Source organism: Harpia harpyja, chromosome 14 (assembly GCF_026419915.1).
Source record: "Harpia harpyja isolate bHarHar1 chromosome 14, bHarHar1 primary haplotype, whole genome shotgun sequence".
NCBI lineage: Eukaryota > Metazoa > Chordata > Aves > Accipitriformes > Accipitridae > Harpia > Harpia harpyja.
In genome coordinates this window covers 35304551-35324117 of record NC_068953.1, presented here as the reverse complement: position 1 = coordinate 35324117, position 19567 = coordinate 35304551, and the positions used below count along the sequence as shown (strand labels likewise).

The 19567-nt window shown below is 43.4% G+C and overlaps 1 protein-coding gene across 2 annotated transcripts in view; it reads left to right on the top strand.

The window, feature by feature from the left end:
• CA12 (carbonic anhydrase 12) overlaps positions 1–19567 on the top strand; it is a 57998-nt gene that overhangs the window by 5875 nt on the left and 32556 nt on the right. The gene's annotated exons all lie outside the window — the stretch shown is intronic.

Here is a 19567-nt window from a genome sequence, read left to right as displayed (position 1 = left end):
TCAGTGCTAAGGACAGATCCCTCATTTCTTAATGAGTTGCTTCTTGTGGGGAATAACGTTGACTATAGCAGTACAATTGTATTAGGCCAATATAGATTCCATCAGAGCATAAGATTACCCTTCTTTAAGTCTAATTCAAGTATGTATCTGAGGTCTACAGAGCAGCTGTGATCCCTAAAACACACAGAAAAGAAGGAAACTGGCCAAAGAAATTGCATGCTATCGATAGGATCCATGTGGCCTGGATTGTGTACAAACATGCACACACACATATATATGGGGGTTTTTTCCTTGTATATTTTCCTCTGCCTGTGTATATATATATATGTTTCTCTAGAAGAATGTTCCTTCACACAATCAGAACTACGGATCAGATTCCCCAAGTGGTATACACTGGAGTTGTTCTATTAACTTGAGTCCAGACTAGCTGAGAAGCTGCCTTTGTTTCTTTCAAATGAAATCAACAGGTTGTTTCACTCTTCCTCCAAGCCCATGAGTCAGAATGGGCCAAAGGCACAATTTGTTAATGTGTTACTGTCACATGTCCTTTTCCACAGTTTATGTTTGCCCAAAGAGATCGAGTGTTTTCTGGGCCTTGACTACAAACTGGTATTCCATGAAGTCTATTGTAACAAATTTGATTTTCCCATTGCTGAGCATGCCTGCAAAATCCAGTTCCTAGAATTAGACATTTTGGAAAAGGTATTTTGAGGTGATGCAGTCCTCTAGACTGGATACTCCTCTGCAGGAAACAAACAGCACGGTAGTATTAAAAGTATCCGAAATAATCTTGTCATTTGCAACAGTGTTAAGAATGCTAAATGGGAATGCAAAAAGTGGGAAATCTGCTGCAGCCTGATCTCCCAGATGAGTGAGTTGAAATCCTGAGGACGTGGCTCTAGTTCCCTGTATTCTGAGAGCTGTAGCTGGGGAAAAGAGAGCAGTAGTAGAAGGAAGAGAGTAGTCCAACAGACAAGCAAAGAGCTGTAGTCTTTTCACCAGAAATTTCCATTTTCAAGAAAAACAACAAATATGATATGATTATATATATATATGATTTCATATGATCTTCTAGTGCTTTGATTTCTGAAAGCCTATGCTAATTTTACATCACTTTTCCAAGGATTCCAGAAGCATCCTATCGAACAAAGGCAAAGCTTTAACTCTGATCCAAACTTTGCTTTGTCTGCACTATCACAGCCTGGTCACAATGCAAGGTATAAATAAAGATGAATGTGACTATTCTGTGTGGTGGTTTTTTTGAACCAAGGGAGATGTGAAAAATAAATGCTACAAATAAACTGAATGGTTTTTAAATTTTCCACATTGCTTTCTTAATGTGTTATTTGTACAGATGAAGGGTTATTTTAATTCATGCTTTAAACAAATGCCTGAAAGTTCTCATATGTCTGGCAGCTTTCAACACCACCTTCATCAATTGTTATACTGTCCTCCAGAGTCTGTTCAGTAATGCAAGTGCATCAGGGTGACATCCAGCAGTATTATTTCATCTCACTGGCATTTAGCTTTTACTGTAATCAGTTATGTAAATTTTATATTATATTATTTCCAAATGTAGTCTTGAAAATATAATAATGATTCTGTACTTGTGCTTAAGCTACTTTTAAGATCAGCAGTCTTTATTTAATCCTATCTTAATCAAAATAGAACATTTTATAGCCAACATAACTAATTTCTCTTCATCACAACTGAACAAGGCTTACTCACTAATTTTTGGCAAACAAGGGGACTACAGGTATATTAAAAAAAAAAAAAAGGCAGCTCAGTTTACATACTGTGTCAGAGCACAGAGAACTCCCAAACATCCTGTTGAAACAAAACCTAGTACTACCTATTTGCCTGGAAAATGTGATAGCTGGGACCAGCCTATCCACCTATCTGTTTGATCAAGGAAGGAGAAACTGTTCAAAAGCACTTGAGTAATTCCAGAACCTAAAAATCACTAGTACTATTTCTTATGTCACATGGGGCAAAACCATAGATGGTTCTAAGCCACAAACACTGCATGTTTAAATGACACGCAGGTTTTCAATTTCACCGCTACAATCAGCTTGTTAACAGTCTAAGGAAAATCGACAATAATCCAGTCACAAAAATTAAATGAAGAATTACTCAGATGATAATCTGGGAGGATTGGGAAGAGAATGAGATGGTACAGAATGATACTATTTCAGATAAAACTCAGGAATCAGAATGTGAAATCTATTTGCCTGTGAAAAGTACATGTAAAGAAAATATTGTAAAAGCAGTGTTTAGATTAATTTCTAAAGTTCCATTCCAAACACTTAAAAATGGTATGATAGAAAACTCCCAGGATGAACTGGGTGAACTAATATGACTTTTTTCACCTCTAACATCTGTTATTTCTGTGTAGAATATTACTACAGTAAAAGTATCATATGTATCTGTGAACTGTAACTGTACACAAACAATTTCACTTTTCCCTCTGTATTAAAGACTGTTGATAGCCAAAATAATCTACAAGCTATTTTTGCTTCTTTGTTTGCTGTAAGCTACAAAGGCATCCCACCTGTCTCTCTGCTGCACGTACTTGCTTCTAGTTTTGTACAAAGAATTTTGTACTGTACTGCGCACATATTAGATCTTGGTTCTACTTTACTGACCACAAGGAACTGTAAATATTAACACAAAAGGTGCCAATGTCTCCAAGCATTTTGATTCTGAAGTGTTTTGACTCCAAAGCAAAGTATCCCTGGGAAAAACTTGCCATTGTACACAAAGACAGTATATACACTTCGCTGATAATTGCGTTGAATAAGACTTGTTAGCTCACAAATAGCAGCATTTTATCTTGATTGGAGATCAGCTCATTACCAGGGAAATAGGAATTTTCTTGACATGTCACTAGGATTATATTATTTGTTATTACGTTATTCTTCAGGCTCAGTTATTCACAATGTTGAGTAGCAATCTGAATTGTGAAAAAGGAGACCATTGGTTCAGATTTCCTTTCCTCGCTCCCTTCGCTTAACATCTGCTAATTCAAGGACTGAACAAGGCCTTCCGGAATTTTTCTGCTCTAGCTGGAAATTGCAGCTGAGATGCCAAAACACAGTGAGAGGGAGATACCCAGCTTGTTCTGAAATAAGAAGCCACTGGGACACCCTATGAGCAGTACTAGATCTTTCAAAGTGGTCTTGCTAAGCTCCAAACACCAAACTGATATACTCATTATAGCAAAGGGTGAATGTGCCAATGGCTATTCAGTGCCTTCATCAAAGAGGTTCTATGAACTGCTGACACAGTGAAGAATTTTGAAGAACAGAGATGTAGCTGAGTTTTTGGGGATTTTGACTTGCTTCACACTAAATATATTTTTAATCATTTAAATGCATGGCATTTTGTAGATGGGGAGGATCAGGAAGTTAGTATGTAGCGTGATACAATTCACATTCAAGAAAATTATCTGAAGACCTTTTATAGAATTTTAAATCTGCAATGCCTATTATTTTTTTCACTCAGAGCCTTGTACAATTAGACTCAATATAACTAAGGCAACTGTTTACAAATATTTACGGGTCTACATTACTACTTCTCTACCTGGTAGACTCTAGAATTTACCCAGGCTGATTTCTGTAATGCCTGTGTGGCCAAGAATTTATGGTGCACCATGAAAAATGATTTACTGGCACTCCCTCAGGAAGTGCTTAGTAACTCATCCACGCTCACATAATGCAACCATCCCCAAACCACTGTGACACTGTACCACATTAACACGCATTTCTGTATGTTCGGAGATCTGTGTGTCTAAAAGAATCTAAGGTGACACATAACTGCAGTAAAAGCTTTCCTTACTATAATTCTCTTTTGTTAAAAGTGTGCTTTAATAGCAGGGACCCAATAGATGTTGCAGTCAGTAAATGAGTAAGCTTGGTAAGACCTGCTGCATTTTGTGGTCCCTCCTTGCCCCATCACTAGTCACTTAAAGATAGTTAAGCAGCAGCTGCATACCTACATTCTGACGTCTTCACTGATTCACATATCCCTATCAACAATATTCCATATTTCATTTGAACCACTTCCCATGGTTCAAACATACAAGCAACGTAAAATAGGCTAAAACCAGATGACTAATCACCATCTCTCCCTTCTGCATGTTAGCAGTTTTGTAAAGTAGCAAACAGCTGAAAAAATGATGCAGGGATCTCATCATAGTGATCCTTTCATTAAATTATTATTGTTTCAGTAGAAGATCACTTTGTATGTTCCATCATGTCCTAAAAATTACTGAAGCCTAAGCAATGTGAGACTTGACTGCTGTACCATCTCTATCCTAAGCATGGTATTTAAAGTAGGTAGAGACTGCCAGGCCTGCATTTAGAGCATAATGAGATTTTACTCTTGTAAACATGACCGAGTATCCAAGCCCAAGAAAATTATTGAACTTGTGTGGTGTGTAGTGTAGTGTAAAAAAAGGGCTTTTAATTCAGGACAGCTGGTTCTCCTTTGTCTCACTTAATGCCACTTCATGCAAGCCCAAGGGAAAATGGCAGGTTCAACATCTTTCAGGCCCGTAAGGGCCAAAACTCTGAAATACAGGTTAACCAAGACATGCTTGACGAAGGTAGGATAATTTTCTCTTGATGGGTAAATGTAACAGCTGTAGTAGATCAAAAAGCTGATCTAAATAGCCAGAGCATTTAGGTACTCATAAGCATGGCATGTAATCATGAATCTTGCTCCCAGATTCAGGGCTTAAGCTTTACACCATTGCTATCAGTATTTTTGCATGAAGATAAACCTTCTCATTACAGTCTTTCTCTAAGAAAACAGAGGTTAACAAGCCTGACTTCTCATTACAGCTTCTCATTCACATAGACAACACTGCATTTTGCTATTCCTAGGATAAGAGGCTGGGGCGGAGCCACTCCAGCCATGAAGACAGGAAGGAAAGAAAAGAAGTGAAAACAGCAACCTCAGTTGCTGGGCTGCTGATCAGTCTGACTCCAGACTTTGCCATACCCATCCCATCTCCTTCTGCCTAAACACCAACCATAGCCGCAACCAGACTGGTTGTCTGGGGTTGTGGCATAGGCATTTCTGCTGCCAGTAGGCTGCTATTCCAGGCAGCTATTTTGCTAAAGTCTAGGGTCAACCCTTGCTGTTAACTGCAGAAAGAAAACTGGTATGTCACCTTGTCATGTGGGAAAATGAGCAAATATTGTTGATGGTGCTGTAAATTAGCAATATGAAACCACAATATATCTATGTACAAGGAAGGTTAAGACTTATGACTACCTGCAGACTTCTTCCTGCAAGTATGTGCACTGTGTACTTTTTGTATGTGTTCTTGGCACATGCTGCTTATATTGTTTGCAAATTGTTCTGTTCTCAGAGAGACCTACAAACGTTTCAGAGTTTTAGCAGTTTGAGGTTATATTTACTTAGATGGCTGCAAGTCATCAGGGATTGTGGAGATGCATCACTAAGGGCTGAAATTAAGGGATGATATTAAAAGTGAAATTAAAAACCCATCTGACTTACCATCATGTGGACAGGTTTGTGCACCTAATGTGGGCAAACTCTTCATGCATTGCCTGTCAGTGAACAAGTCATTCCCATTCCCAGCAGCACCTCTGTAAGCAAATGGTTTGCAGCAGTTCACAGTTCTGTAATAAGAGAGGCTATTCAGGAATGCTTACAATCTACAGTCCTGGGTTATGCTGGTCCCCTTTTATCCTCTTTGCTATGATAATGTGGTTATTGCTATGTATGAAATATCACATTGCAGCTCTGGACACAAGACTGCTGCAGTGAACAAGCTGGTGGGAGAACTCCAACAGCTCCATGTTCCAGGGGCTGCATGAAAAACCCCCTCGTGGGGAGGTTTCAAACCAGCAGCTGCACCACTGGTGCATTGCCTTCCCAAAGGGAGTACGGGCCAGAAGACGTGGACTCCCTGCATTCCTGGATGACAATATTTTTGAAGATTTTTGGAACATATTATTATAATATAAGCAGAATACATTTCATTTAAAACACACTCATTTTTCATGCTTTCATGCAAAGAATTGGCCCCCATTTCCTTTTCCCTCTTCCGCCACTCCTAACTCCCTGGCTTTTGCAGTCACTATTAGGAGATTTACATTTCTGGAAAACTACAACACTGACTTCTTTCATGTTGACTTTTAAAGCCAACATATGACTGGCAAAGTTTACCAGCAAGACAAACAAGCAAGCTTTTTATGTCTCCAAAGCTAATAAAATACTGCTTGGAGCACAGCTTGCCTTGAGTTTCTGCACGAGCAGAGCTCATTCTGCAAACCCAACATGAGGAGACAGCTATTTTAATCATCCTGTAGTAGCTTAAGCATAGGTTCTCCTGTTGATTTAGAACAGTCTCAATGCAGAACACTAAGCCATAAATACATCTGGAACTGAGGCTGAAGAAGAGTTAACAGTCGTGTCTCTAGTTTTATTTTAAAATATAGCTTTAGATCTCCTGATGTGTAGCAGACATCAGTGAGTCACTCCAGACAGCTTAAAGATATTTTGGAAAAACCTGTAAAGTGAGTTTTGGGGTTTGTTTTTCTTTTTCTTTCTTTTTTTTCCCAGTCACAAGCAGACTTGGCTTAGTTATTTGGTTTTGTTTTGTAATAGAAGGAGAACTAGAGTTGCATAGAAGTTAATGAGCACATAACATCCCTCAGCCACATAGACACTCCAAGAGAAACAAAAGGACTTCTGGTCTGACTCTAGCCAGCCATCCTGTGTCGATGAAGCTAGTGGAGCGGTAACAAGGGGCCTTTACATTCATCCTCTGTGCAGCAGCATCAACTGCAGTGAACTTCTATGCTCAGAGCAAAGAGCACAATTGAACCAGTGGAAGGAGGAAACAGAGCAGTGAGGCCATTTTTCTGAGCTTCCCCAGTTCATACTGCTTTATAGGTCTTGTTGGCTGCAACGTGGAAAGTATGCAGCATCTACAGATATTTACAAAGGGTAGAGACAGAAATTAAGCAGAAGGAAGTCAGTCACACAGTCAGAAACTGAAATCCAGCATGGGGACTCCTGGTACCCTGTCCAGATCACTCCCTTCTACACTGCCAGCTTAGAACCCAGACAAGGCCAGAACTGACGATGTAAGTATCTGAATGCCTGTCTTCCCTATAGCAAGACTTTTGTCTGGCTACTCCTTCGGTGTCTCACATTTAAGCTCTTGAGCCAACACCATGACCATGTATGGTGAATGAAGCAGACAGAGCAGAGGCCAGCAACAAAAATGATCCTGTTATTCTGAGGAGTATTTCTGGCAGGATCCAGAAGTGCGAAGCAATGAGAAGAAAGCTGTGTTCCATCTTTAGCAGAATGCCTCAATTTGCTGTACTCTGCTTCTTGACTTGTTTGCTTGACCCTTTTTTTAACCACACTTTAGGGCTTTCCAGTGTGTGCAGACAGGACAAATATAGTGACTCACAAGTGTATACCTATTATTTAGTTGTTATATAAAGCCCACCTGAGAGCACCATGAATTCACATTTTAGGTTTGCTGGAAACTTTTGCTGGAAACTTGTTCTGGTCTGTTACCACCTTGCAGGGATCCTTTCTCATACCCCACACACAAGCAAATCCTCAACATGTTTTTAAATGAGTACAGAGAAGCCCTGTTAGTCACAGCAGTGACCACAGAAAAAGTTTTGCCTTTGAGATTCTTTTATTATTTCATACAGCTTTACTAGGTAACCTTTCGTAACAGAGGATACCATTTGTGCTTTTTATGTGGTGGCAGAGGTCACCATCCTGCCATGTGACAAGGAAATTTATTGGAGCCTATCTGAGATACCAATTCTTGTTGCACATTATTCATATAGTCATCACTTCTCCATTCCCCCATTCAGTGACTTAGGTCCTCAGCTCCACTCTAACAATGGGGAAAGATCTGAGTCTCTGATAAAATGGAACCTAGGACAGTCTGATAAATCAAAGATTGTAAGGAAAAAAGTGAGGGATCTTTCTCTAGAGGGGTAGTGCCATTATTCGGATAAACGCAACAGATGAAGAGAGCTAACACTTAATGCTTCTCCTCTATTTGCCTTACAAACCCCATTTTAATATGCTTCAGAACACATCACAGTGAAATATTCTCAACTTTATGCCCCATCATTATTGCTCAGTTAGTACCACAATACAGCACCTCAGAAGAGAGAGTGCTCTGAGCCAAAGACCAAAACAAGATGCCTCTGCTTTACAGAGGGCTCTGCAAATTCATGCATCTCCACACATTAGGCTGGAAAAGTGGAAAGGTACTGCTGAGTGAGCTCCCCTCCCTTCTGCCCCCAGCCATGAGGTAAAGACAAGTTGCATAATGTAAAAGGACTCTCTCTGCTTTTTTTCCAAGGAGGAAACTAAATGGTCATGCCCAGCACTCCTCCCAAAATTTCCATATTATTTTCTGGTAATTCTGCAGAGAATCTGGTACCCTACTGAGGCGTGCTGGCGAGGGGGAAAAGGCAGCCTGGAGAATGTACTGATGCAGAAAATGGGAAGCAGGAACGTGGGCACATGGCACCCCAGCCCTTGAGTTACCAACGGTTGGCATTGTAATGGCTGGCTCAGGCTCATTAAAGGAGCTTCTTGTTGAATTACTGGCAGAGAAGCAGGGAAGCACTCTGCTGTGCAGAGTGCTGACTCCCTGGCCATGTCTTCAAAGCCCAGGATCCTCACCAGGCTGGCTGCCCTATTAGGGACGGGCTGCATTTGGTTTAAGCTGACCAGTTCTGTCCTCAGTGCTCCCCATCTACACCTAGGCCTTCAGCAAATTTTGCATCTTCCTGTTTTCTTTGCCAAACCCTAAAAAGGCAAACATTTCAACATTGCAGGGATGTAGCACAATATTAAAACACAGATTTCAATAGTAATGACTCAGGCTTAATGGCCTGGCTGCAAAGCTCATTTTCCTCCTGCCAGCTCCCTCTACCCTGCAGTTCACATTTCCTAGAAGGTTGAATAGGTTTAGGATCCGACAGTGTATTCAAAAAGGAGTACTTTTGACTACAAAAGGCTAGAGAGGCTAATATAATTATTTCCTATTTTCAAGCAAAAAACAATCCCAAATGTTGTTTACTGAAGATAGACAGCCAGCAGTTTTCCATAATCTTTGGGAAACTTTCCACAGCCCCACTGCAGAATGCTGGTGACTTAGAGAATGACGCACCTAGGAGCAGTGTCAGTCACTCCCCTGAATGGGCCCTGGGAACCCACTCAAATACGAAGTGATCCTCATGTCCTGAAAGTTATATAGAATAAGCCATGCCCTTGTAGAGCACACAGCAACCATGGCCAGTTCCTACACCTACAGTTCATTATAAAGCAGCATATCTACCTCAACCCTGTGACTGAGAACCTCTGTTAAGTCATATTATCTATTAGCACCAAAAAGGTTAATGTTTAGCTTTGTATATACTCAGTTTGTTATTCATTGTGTATATTCCCCACATGCAACTAAGCAGATACTTGACAGGTCTTTTTCTCAGAAACCAAATGTAATGCCTTGAAATTAACTGGCAATATGTCGTGGTTTAACCCCAGCCAGCAACTAAACACCACGCAGCCGCTCACTCACTCCCCCCCACCCAGTGGGATGGGGGAGAAAATCGGGAGAAGAAGCAAAACCCGTGGGTTGAGATAAGAACGGTTTAATAGAACAGAAAAGAAGAAACTAATAATGATAATGATAACACTAATAAAATGACAACAGCAATAATGAAAGGATTGGAATGTACAAATGATACGCAGTGCAATTGCTCACCACCCGCCGACCGACACCCAGCCAGTCCCCCGAGCGGCGAATCCCCGCCCCCCACTTCCCCGTTTCTGTACTGGATGGGACGTCACATGGTATGGAATATACCGTTGGCCAGTTTGGGTCAGGTGCCCTGGCTGTGTCCTGTGCCAACTTCTTGTGCCCCTCCAGCTTTCTCACTGGCTGGGCATGAGAAGCTGAAAAATCCTTGACATTAGTCTAAACACTACTGAGCAACAACTGAAAACATCAGTGTTATCAACATTCTTCGCTCTGAACTCAAAACACAGCACTGTACCAGCTACTAGGAAGACAGTTAACTCTATCCCAGCTGAAACCAGGACAGTATCCACCCCTTATTCTATACCATTGACGTCATGCACAGTTCCCATACCTTTAGTTACATCCTGATCAATCATCACTTTTCCATCCCTTTAAGACATATGAGCAATGATATATATATATATGTATACACACACAGAGATATCATTCCTTTAGTTCATGGGTCATGTTCATAAAATGTTCATTGAGTTCATTTAGTTTCCGACTCTGGGCTCCATCTGTCATACCAGTCTTTCTGGGCAGGAGGGATGGTGCAAAGTCCTCTCAGTCGGTAGAGCAGAATTGGGCTTCAGTGCAGTGTGACAAGCAGGTGACATTTGGCGCAGCAGGAGGATGGTGTGCACCGTTGGATTGTTGCATGCTGGAGTCAGTTCTGGTTCCATCACTACTGCGCTTTGCTCAGTTTTATCACAGTTCTTTTCTTGCTTGATCTAAGTGATTCTTACTATAGTACTATGGATATAGCACATAATTATAGTAAGGATAATATACAGTAGCAGGGTTATATAGCAACTAATATACAGTTTAATTCTAGCTGTTCTCACCTAAAATTAAATCCCCTTGAGGCACACATCGGACTTCCCCATCTTTTCGCATCACCCACCAAGTGCACCCAGGCCCTTGAGCAAAAGCAATCCCACGAATGGGTTTACCTTTGCCTGAGGCAGGAGTAACCCAGACTGTCTTCCCTAACATATTTTTTATGTGCACTACAGGGACTTTATCCCCTTCTACAGTATGTAAAAATTCCGACTGGGCAGGGCCACCCCGATTGGCAGATCCTCTGGTGTTGACTAACCAGGTGGCTTTTGCTAAATGTGTATCCCAATGTTTGAAAGTTCCACCCCCCATTGCTCTCAATGTAGTCTTTAACAGTCCATTGTATCGCTCAATTTTCCCAGAGGCTGGTGCATGATAGGGGATATGATACACCCACTCAATGCCATGCTCTTTGGCCCAGGTGTCTATGAGGTTGTTTCGGAAATGAGTCCCGTTGTCTGACTCAATTCGTTCTGGGGTGCCATGTCGCCACAAGACTTGCTTTTCTAGGCCCAGGATAGTGTTCCGGGCGGTGGCATGGGGCACAGAATATGTTTCCAGCCATCCAGTGGTTGCTTCCACCATCGTGAGCACATAGCGCTTGCCTTGGCGAGTTTGTGGGAGTGTGATATAGTCAATCTGCCAGGCTTCTCCATATTTATATTTCAGCCATCGCCCTCCATACCACAGGGGCTTTAACCGCTTGGCTTGCTTAATTGCAGCACATGTTTCACATTCATGGATAACCTGTGCAATAGTGTCCATGGTCAAGTCCACCCCTCGGTCACGAGCCCATCTATATGTTGCATCTCTTCCCTGATGGCCTGAAGCATCATGGGCCCACCGAGCCATAAATAGCTCACCCTTATGTTGCCAGTCCAGGTCCACCTGAGCCACTTCAATCTTGGCAGCCTGATCCACCTGTTGGTTGTTTTGATGTTCTTCAGTGGCCCGACTCTTGGGTATGTGAGCATCTACATGACGTACTTTTACAACCAGATTCTCTAGCCGGGATGCAATATCTTGCCACAGTGCGGCAGCCCAGATGGGTTTACCTCTGCGCTGCCAGTTGCTCTGCTTCCATTGCTGTAGCCAGCCCCACAGGGCATTTGCCACCATCCATGAGTCAGTATAGAGATAGAGCACTGGCCACTTTTCTCTTTCAGCAATATCTAATGCTAGCTGGATGGCTTTCACCTCTGCAAACTGACTCGATTCACCTTCTCCTTCAGCAGTTTCTGCAACTTGTCGTGTAGGACTCCATACGGCAGCTTTCCACCTCCGATGCTTTCCCACGATGCGACAGGATCCGTCAGTGAACAGGGCATATTGCCTCTCATTTTCTGGCAGTTTATTATACAGCGGGGCCTCTTCAGCACGTGCCACCTCCTCCTCTGGCGACATTCCAAAATCTTTGCCTTCTGGCCAGTCCGTGATCACTTCCAAAATTCCTGGGCGACTGGGGTTTCCTATGCGAGCCCGTTGTGTGATCAGTGCAATCCACTTACTCCACGTGGCATCAGTCGCGTGATGTGTAGAGGAGACCCTCCCTTTGAACATCCAGCCCAGCACTGGCAGTCGGGGTGCTAAGAGGAGCTGTGTTTCAGTACCAACAACTTCTGAGGCAGCTTGAACTCCTTCATATGCTGCCAATATCTCCTTTTCAGTTGGAGTATAGCGAGCCTCGGATCCTCTGTATCCCCGACTCCAAAACCCCAGGGGTCGGCCTCGGGTCTCCCCAGGTGCTTTCTGCCAGAGGCTCCAGGTAGGGCCATTCTCCCCAGCTGCAGTATAGAGCACATTTTTAACATCTTGTCCTGTCCGGACTGGTCCAAGGGCTACTGCGTGAACAATCTCCCGTTTAATTTGTTCAAAGGCTTGTTGTTGCTCAGGGCCCCACTGAAAATCATTCTTCTTTCGGGTCACTTGATAGAGAGGGCTTACAATCAGACTGTAATTTGGAATATGCATTCTCCAAAACCCCACGACACCTAAGAAGGCCTGTGTTTCCTTTTTATTAGTTGGTGGAGACATAGCTGCTATTTTGTTAATCACATCCATTGGGATCTGACGACGCCCATCTTGCCATTTTATTCCTAAAAACTGGATCTCCCGTGCAGGTCCCTTGACCTTACCTTCTTTTATGGCAAAACCGGCTTTCAGAAGGATTTGGATTATTTTCTTCCCTTTCTCAAAGACTTCTTCTGCCGTGTTGCCCCATACGATGATGTCATCAATGTATTGCAGGTGTTCCGGAGCTTCACCTTTTTCCAGTGCAGTCTGGATTAGTCCATGGCAAATGGTGGGGCTGTGTTTCCACCCCTGGGGCAGTCGATTCCAAGTGTACTGGACACCCCTCCAAGTAAAGGCAAATTGTGGACGACACTCTGCTGCCAGAGGGATTGAGAAAAACGCATTAGCAATGTCAATTGTAGCATACCACTTGGCTGCCTTTGACTCTAGTTCGTATTGAAGTTCTAGCATATCTGGAACGGCAGCACTCAGCGGTGGCGTAACTTCATTCAGGCCGCGATAGTCAACTGTTAGTCTCCACTCCCCATTAGACTTTCGCACGGGCCATATGGGACTATTAAAAGGTGAGCGAGTTTTGCTGATCACTCCTTGGCTCTCCAGTTGGCGAATCAACTTGTGGATGGGAATCAGAGAGTCTCGGTTGGTGCGATATTGCCGCCGGTGCACCGTCGTGGTAGCAATTGGTACTTGTTGTTCTTCAACCCTCAGCAACCCCACAATCGAAGGGTCTTGAGAGAGACCAGGCAGGGTAGACAGCTGTTCCGTGCCCTCCGTCTCCAAGGCAGCTATACCAAAAGCCCATCGATACCCCTTTGGGTCCTTAAAATACCCTCTCCTGAGATAGTCTATGCCAAGGATGCACGGAGCCTCTGGACCAGTCACAATGGGGTGTTTCTGCCATTCATTCCCAGTTAGGCTTACTTCAGCTTCCAATACAGTTAACTCTTGGGATCCCCCTGTCACACCAGAAATAGAAATGGGTTCTGCCCCTTCATAACTTGATGGCATTAAAGTACACTGTGCGCCGGTGTCTACTAGAGCCTTATACTCCTGTGGGTCTAACGTGCCAGGCCATCGAATCCACACAGTCCAATAGACCCGGTTATCCCTTTCCTCCACCTGGCTGGAGGCAGGGCCCCTCTAATTCTGGTCAGAGTATCCAGTATTCACTTCTCGTAAAATTGGCTCAGAAGTCCCTTCAAGAGGATCAGAAATAAGATCAGCCCTTCTACTCTGTTTGGAAACCGGAGCGGCATTTTTCCTGGTAGAATCCCCTTTTGTGGTGTTTTTTCCTCGCAGCTCACGTACCCGTGCATTTAGGACCGAGGTAGGTTTTCCATCCCATTTCCTCATGTCCTCTCCATGATCACATAAGTAAAACCACAGGGCACCTCGCGGTGTGTACCTTCTATATTCTTTCTCTTGGGCAGAGGAGCGCTCACTCCTAATAGCTGAGACATTGGTCCTTACAGGTGGGCAACAGGACATCTCCTCTTTGAATTGCTGGAAATCCTCGGACAGCTTCTCCACAGCCGAAATGCAGGCTTGTAGGGAGGAGGAGAGATTCTCTTCGTATTGACGGAGTTGGCGAGCCACTTCATCCACTGTCGGTGCCTCTTCGTCTTTCCAGGTCATTATTGCCAGTGAGTTGGCATAGGACGATGGTGCGCTCCGTACAAACTTCCGCCACATGGGTCGTGTGCATTGGACTTCGTCTGGATCTTTGGGTAATTGTGGGTTGTCCGGATCATGATGAATTGTCTCTAGCACAGCTAATTCCCTCAGATATTGGATACCTTTTTCCATGGTTGTCCACTTGCTTGATTGACATATAACATCTTCCTTAAAGGGGTACCTTTCCTTCACACTTGACAGGAGTCGCCTCCAGAGGCTGATGGCTTGTGTCCCTTTTCCAATTGCCTTGTCAATGCCACCTTCCCTGGCAAGCGATCCCAGCTGCTTGGCTTCCCTACCTTCTAATTCCAAGCTATTAGCCCCATTGTCCCAGCATCGGAGGAGCCAGGTGATAATATGCTCACCTATACGGCGGCCAAAATCTTTTCGCATATCCCGCAGCTCACTCAAGGATAGGGACCGGGTTATTACCTCTGGTTCTGCCTCTTCCTCCTGTTCCCGTGATGACCCTGGTTCGCCTTCATCCTTCGCTAAGCGAACTGATTTTTTTGTATATTTCTTTTTCTGTACGGGGGCAACTGATACTGGTGCAGGTTGGTCCACTGGTTCAGTTGCAGTACCGCTCGCCGGGTCTTGGATAACCGCAGTGTCTGTTGCCAAGGTTTGGGTAGCTGCTGTGCTCGTTGCTGGGGCTGGAGGGACCTCAGTGCCCGTTGCCGAGGTTTGGGTAGCTGCCGTGCTCATTGCCGAGGCTGGAGGGGCTGCAGTGCCTGTCGCTGAGGTTTGGATAGCCACAGTGCTCATCGTTTTGTTGTTAGGTCCAGAGACCTTCTCTTCCCCTTGAGGGTACTGAGTGGTGTCGAACAGGGCTCGATAGGCATGGGCCAGGCCCCAGCACGTTGCAGTAATTTGTATCTCTCTGGAGCTGCCGGGGTGACAGCATACCTTTTCCAAATATTTTACTAGTTCTTCTGGATTCTGCACTTGTTCAGGGGTGAATTTCCAAAACACTGGAGGTGCCCACTTTTCTAGGTACTTGCCCATACTACCCCACACACCCTGCCACTCATAATTATCCAGCCTTGGGGCAGATCTCTGGGTGATTTTCTTAAATAGTTGTTTAACCTTAAATGAGAGCTGAACCACATTCAGAAGCATGCTAATTCCTAGCAGTAGGGCTAGGACCGTGCTGGTCCCAACATCCCAAGAGTATTCAAATTTTTCAAAATTCTCAAACACCATTGTAACTGGACTGAAGGAGAAAGGAGAGGGGAAGAAAGGTATCCCACCCATAGACTGGTTTTCCAAGGAGGAAAGGTAAATGGTATAATTATTAATAGTTTCCCACAGATGGCTTCCACAGTATAAAGGTGACAATGCTGGGTGCAAGTACCGGATTAATCCCACAGCCGACGACTTTATCATACCATAAACCAGTGTTATACAATACATCAAAGCGAAAACCTTAATCCACCTCCCACGGATGATAAGCAGCAGAAGAGGGACTACATACAGCAAGCGAGGTGATACATAACAGAACTTTAAAAACCAGAGCAACAACTCTAAGAACACATAAATCAACATAATGACCAGCAACTATTAGACCGATATAATGAATGCTTATAACAAATTTGTTTTAACAAGCTCTGGTCAGGTTTGTCGTTATCTCAACCCTTCGTGCCCCACGTTGGGCGCCAAAAAGGACTGTCGTGGTTTAACCCCAGCCAGCAACTAAACACCACGCAGCCGCTCACTCACTCCCCCCCCACCCAGTGGGATGGGGGAGAAAATCGGGAGAAGAAGCAAAACCCGTGGGTTGAGATAAGAACGGTTTAATAGAACAGAAAAGAAGAAACTAATAATGATAATGATAACACTAATAAAATGACAACAGCAATAATGAAAGGATTGGAATGTACAAATGATACGCAGTGCAATTGCTCACCACCCGCCGACCGACACCCAGCCAGTCCCCCGAGCGGCGAATCCCTGCCCCCCACTTCCCCGTTTCTGTACTGGATGGGACGTCACATGGTATGGAATACACCGTTGGCCAGTTTGGGTCAGGTGCCCTGGCTGTGTCCTGTGCCAACTTCTTGTGCCCCTCCAGCTTTCTCACTGGCTGGGCATGAGAAGCTGAAAAAATCCTTGACATTAGTCTAAACACTACTGAGCAACAACTGAAAACATCAGTGTTATCAACATTCTTCGCTCTGAACTCAAAACATAGCACTGTACCAGCTACTAGGAAGACAGTTAACTCTATCCCAGCTGAAACCAGGACACAATATATTTGGACTTTTGACTCGCATGCCAAGATTAGAAATATTTCTAAATAGTGATAGTTACAGTCACTGTAAATACAGCATTCAGTCTGCTTCTTTTATGGGTGCTGCTTAACCTATTCTAAGCATCACAGTTGAGTCTACTGTTTAAACATAAGTTGAGGTTTCCCAACAGCTGGGACCCAAGGCCAAGCTGCTTTGCAGTCATATTTTACTGTAATAGGTTAAATTCAACCCAGCAGTTCAAGAGAAATGAATCCTGCTAAAAAACATACTCTGAACAAACCAATATATGCACTCAGAGGGAGTTTTAGTTCTGTGCCTGATGTGATCTTACATGCTCCTGTAAATCTGTTTGAGAGCTGACTTCAGGGAAGACAGGCTCTAAATCCGAATACTAGGCTGAACAGAAAAAAAGGTTGGGGAAATTGATTTGAATTTGTGCAAGTGGCCACACACAATCGTGCCTGGCCTTCTCATATGGCAAATCCTTGAGTGCTGCTCTGCTCAGTCTGCCAGTTACCAGCCCATTTAGCATATGCTTCAGAACACGCAAGAACCCTTGAATTTGACTTCACTGGGCTATTCCGCCACAGCAGAAATTTCTTCCATAAGGGCATAATATTTTTGGGAGGGCAGATGGAAAAATCACTAACATACAGGGAATTTCAGAGAGGTAGAATATAATTTAGAGGGCAGGGCATTGGATTTATGAATTCCTGCTCTAACTCTGTGGCTTGTAATGACCAGTGATCAGTATCTTGGTTTTGTGCATCATCCCCAATAAGAAGGATTTTTTAAAAAGTAGTTCTTACCTTCCAAACTTGCTGATGTAATGAAAATGAGGCAAGAACAAAATGAAAACACAGCAGAAAAAAATCTACCATTATGCATTGTGCCTCAGGACAAACATTCAGTGCCTTTGCCAAGAAAGAGAAGGTTATCTACTGTCCCCACAGTTTATCTGATAATGTAAGGTTCCCTACAAAGCCTGATCTCTGCCAATAAGGAGTTAATATGCATTTATCTTTAATAGCTAGCTACCTAGTAATGATTTTATATCTTGATGTATCCCTTCAAAAAAATTAAATGGATACGTCCATCTCCTCCTAGTTGTTTTATTACATATTTATTATATATTCCTATTCTGAGACACCCAATATATTATTAACAAGTTGGTTTTTAAGGGCTCCCTCTCATTCGCACGTTTTCTGGGATCTCTTTGTCCTCATCTAGTGATTCCTAAGGTGCGAGTCCTAGTTATACAGCCAAGAAGACTAAATACTAATTTCCAGGGATGAAATTACAGCTATCCCTAGTTCCCACTTTCCAAATGCCTTTTGAAGAGTCATCGGATGCCAGCAAGATCCAACCTTTGGAACAGAGCAAAACATCTGCTGTTTTTGCAGGCTAATGGTTTGTCACTGGATGACAAATGCAAGACTCAAAATGAATTTCTGGGACTTCCACTAAAATTCCTTTTTGTACCCACTGGAGTGCTTCTGGGTTTCATTTTTAATTGAGTCACACTGAAGTGCATACAGACATATGCATGCCTGTGCAACACTGAGCTATAGGCCTCAAGCTACAAAAGTGCAACAGTAGAAACTACGGCACTTAAGCTTAGAAGGCAGAAAACAGATCTATGATCTCATCAGAGTAAGCTGTAGATTTCCAAGAGAGCTCTCCCATGGCTGCTCCTGTGTCTCCAGCTCCTGCCTGCCTGGCTGGTTGTGCCTCACCAACCAAGATCAGAATTCAGCTCCTGAAGTCAAGATATGTAGATCCAGGGCTTTGGGTTAGTCTCTCCTGAATTTAACGGACCACAAGCCCCTCCAGCTCTCTTAGATACGCTCCTATGGCCAAACATAAGTGAGGTTCAGGCCTTTGCACTAGGAAGGAAGGCAGAACTGGGATGGCCATGTGTGACAATTGACAGTATGCAGTCCAGCATTTCCATCTATTATTGCATCTACCGATTCTACTGCTCTCCCTCCTTCCTTCACTCTTTGGTAATCCTCAGCATATTATTTTGTACATCTAAACTGCTCATTGAAGAGTAACAAGTGGTTCAGCAGCTGTCTGTGTTTTCATAAAAAAGAACTTGGCTATCACGAATTGCTTCTGTCATTCTTGGATTACATGTAGGAAGCACTTGTAACCAGCCCTGTGACTGGAGCCAACTGGTGCAGGATATTCCTACGGTTTTCACCTCGCCTGTGCACAGCGCTGCAAGAAGGTGTTCCTAGCACTAACGTTTGGCTGTGAAAGGCAGACAGACAATACCTAGTAGGGTTAACTACTCTCAGCTTCATCTGCTTGTCAGACAACTAACTGAAAGTATGTGATCTTTCAGTAGGGTAGATACGATATAAGCAAAGATACCGGACAATTTCCTGCATTGCATAGTAATTTAGAAATGCAGTTTTGAGAGACTGAAAGGCCTGAAGGAAGATCACATCAAGGAAAGATGGAACTTGCCTGAGATAAAAATACCACTCAAAATCCCATAACATGGAAATGGCCAGTTTAACAATAGAGTGACCTTTCTAGGGGAGCCAGTGTCAAAAAGATGACAATGAATATTAAAGCTCTGAACAACCTGTTTTATCTACACAACTAGAGGCTCTGAGAGGGTGAACTTAATGGCAGTGTGCACTAACATTTCAAACATAGACATCAAGGTTTATATTCCAGCATAGCTCAAACATGGAAACAGGACTCAGTTTAAAGATTTCTGTCTTGGGTCACTGATGCAAACTGCCCAACACCCAAGACTCCTCAAGCATTGTTAGGGTTTCTGAGACAACTAGACTACATCCACCTGTCAATGCTGTGCCCTTGGCCTCCAAAATTCTTCAGACAGTCCTGGGGTTAGACCTTTTGCTTACACACAGCAGGTTACTAGTAAACCAGCATGGGTTTGAATCATTTGTGTCACAGCAGG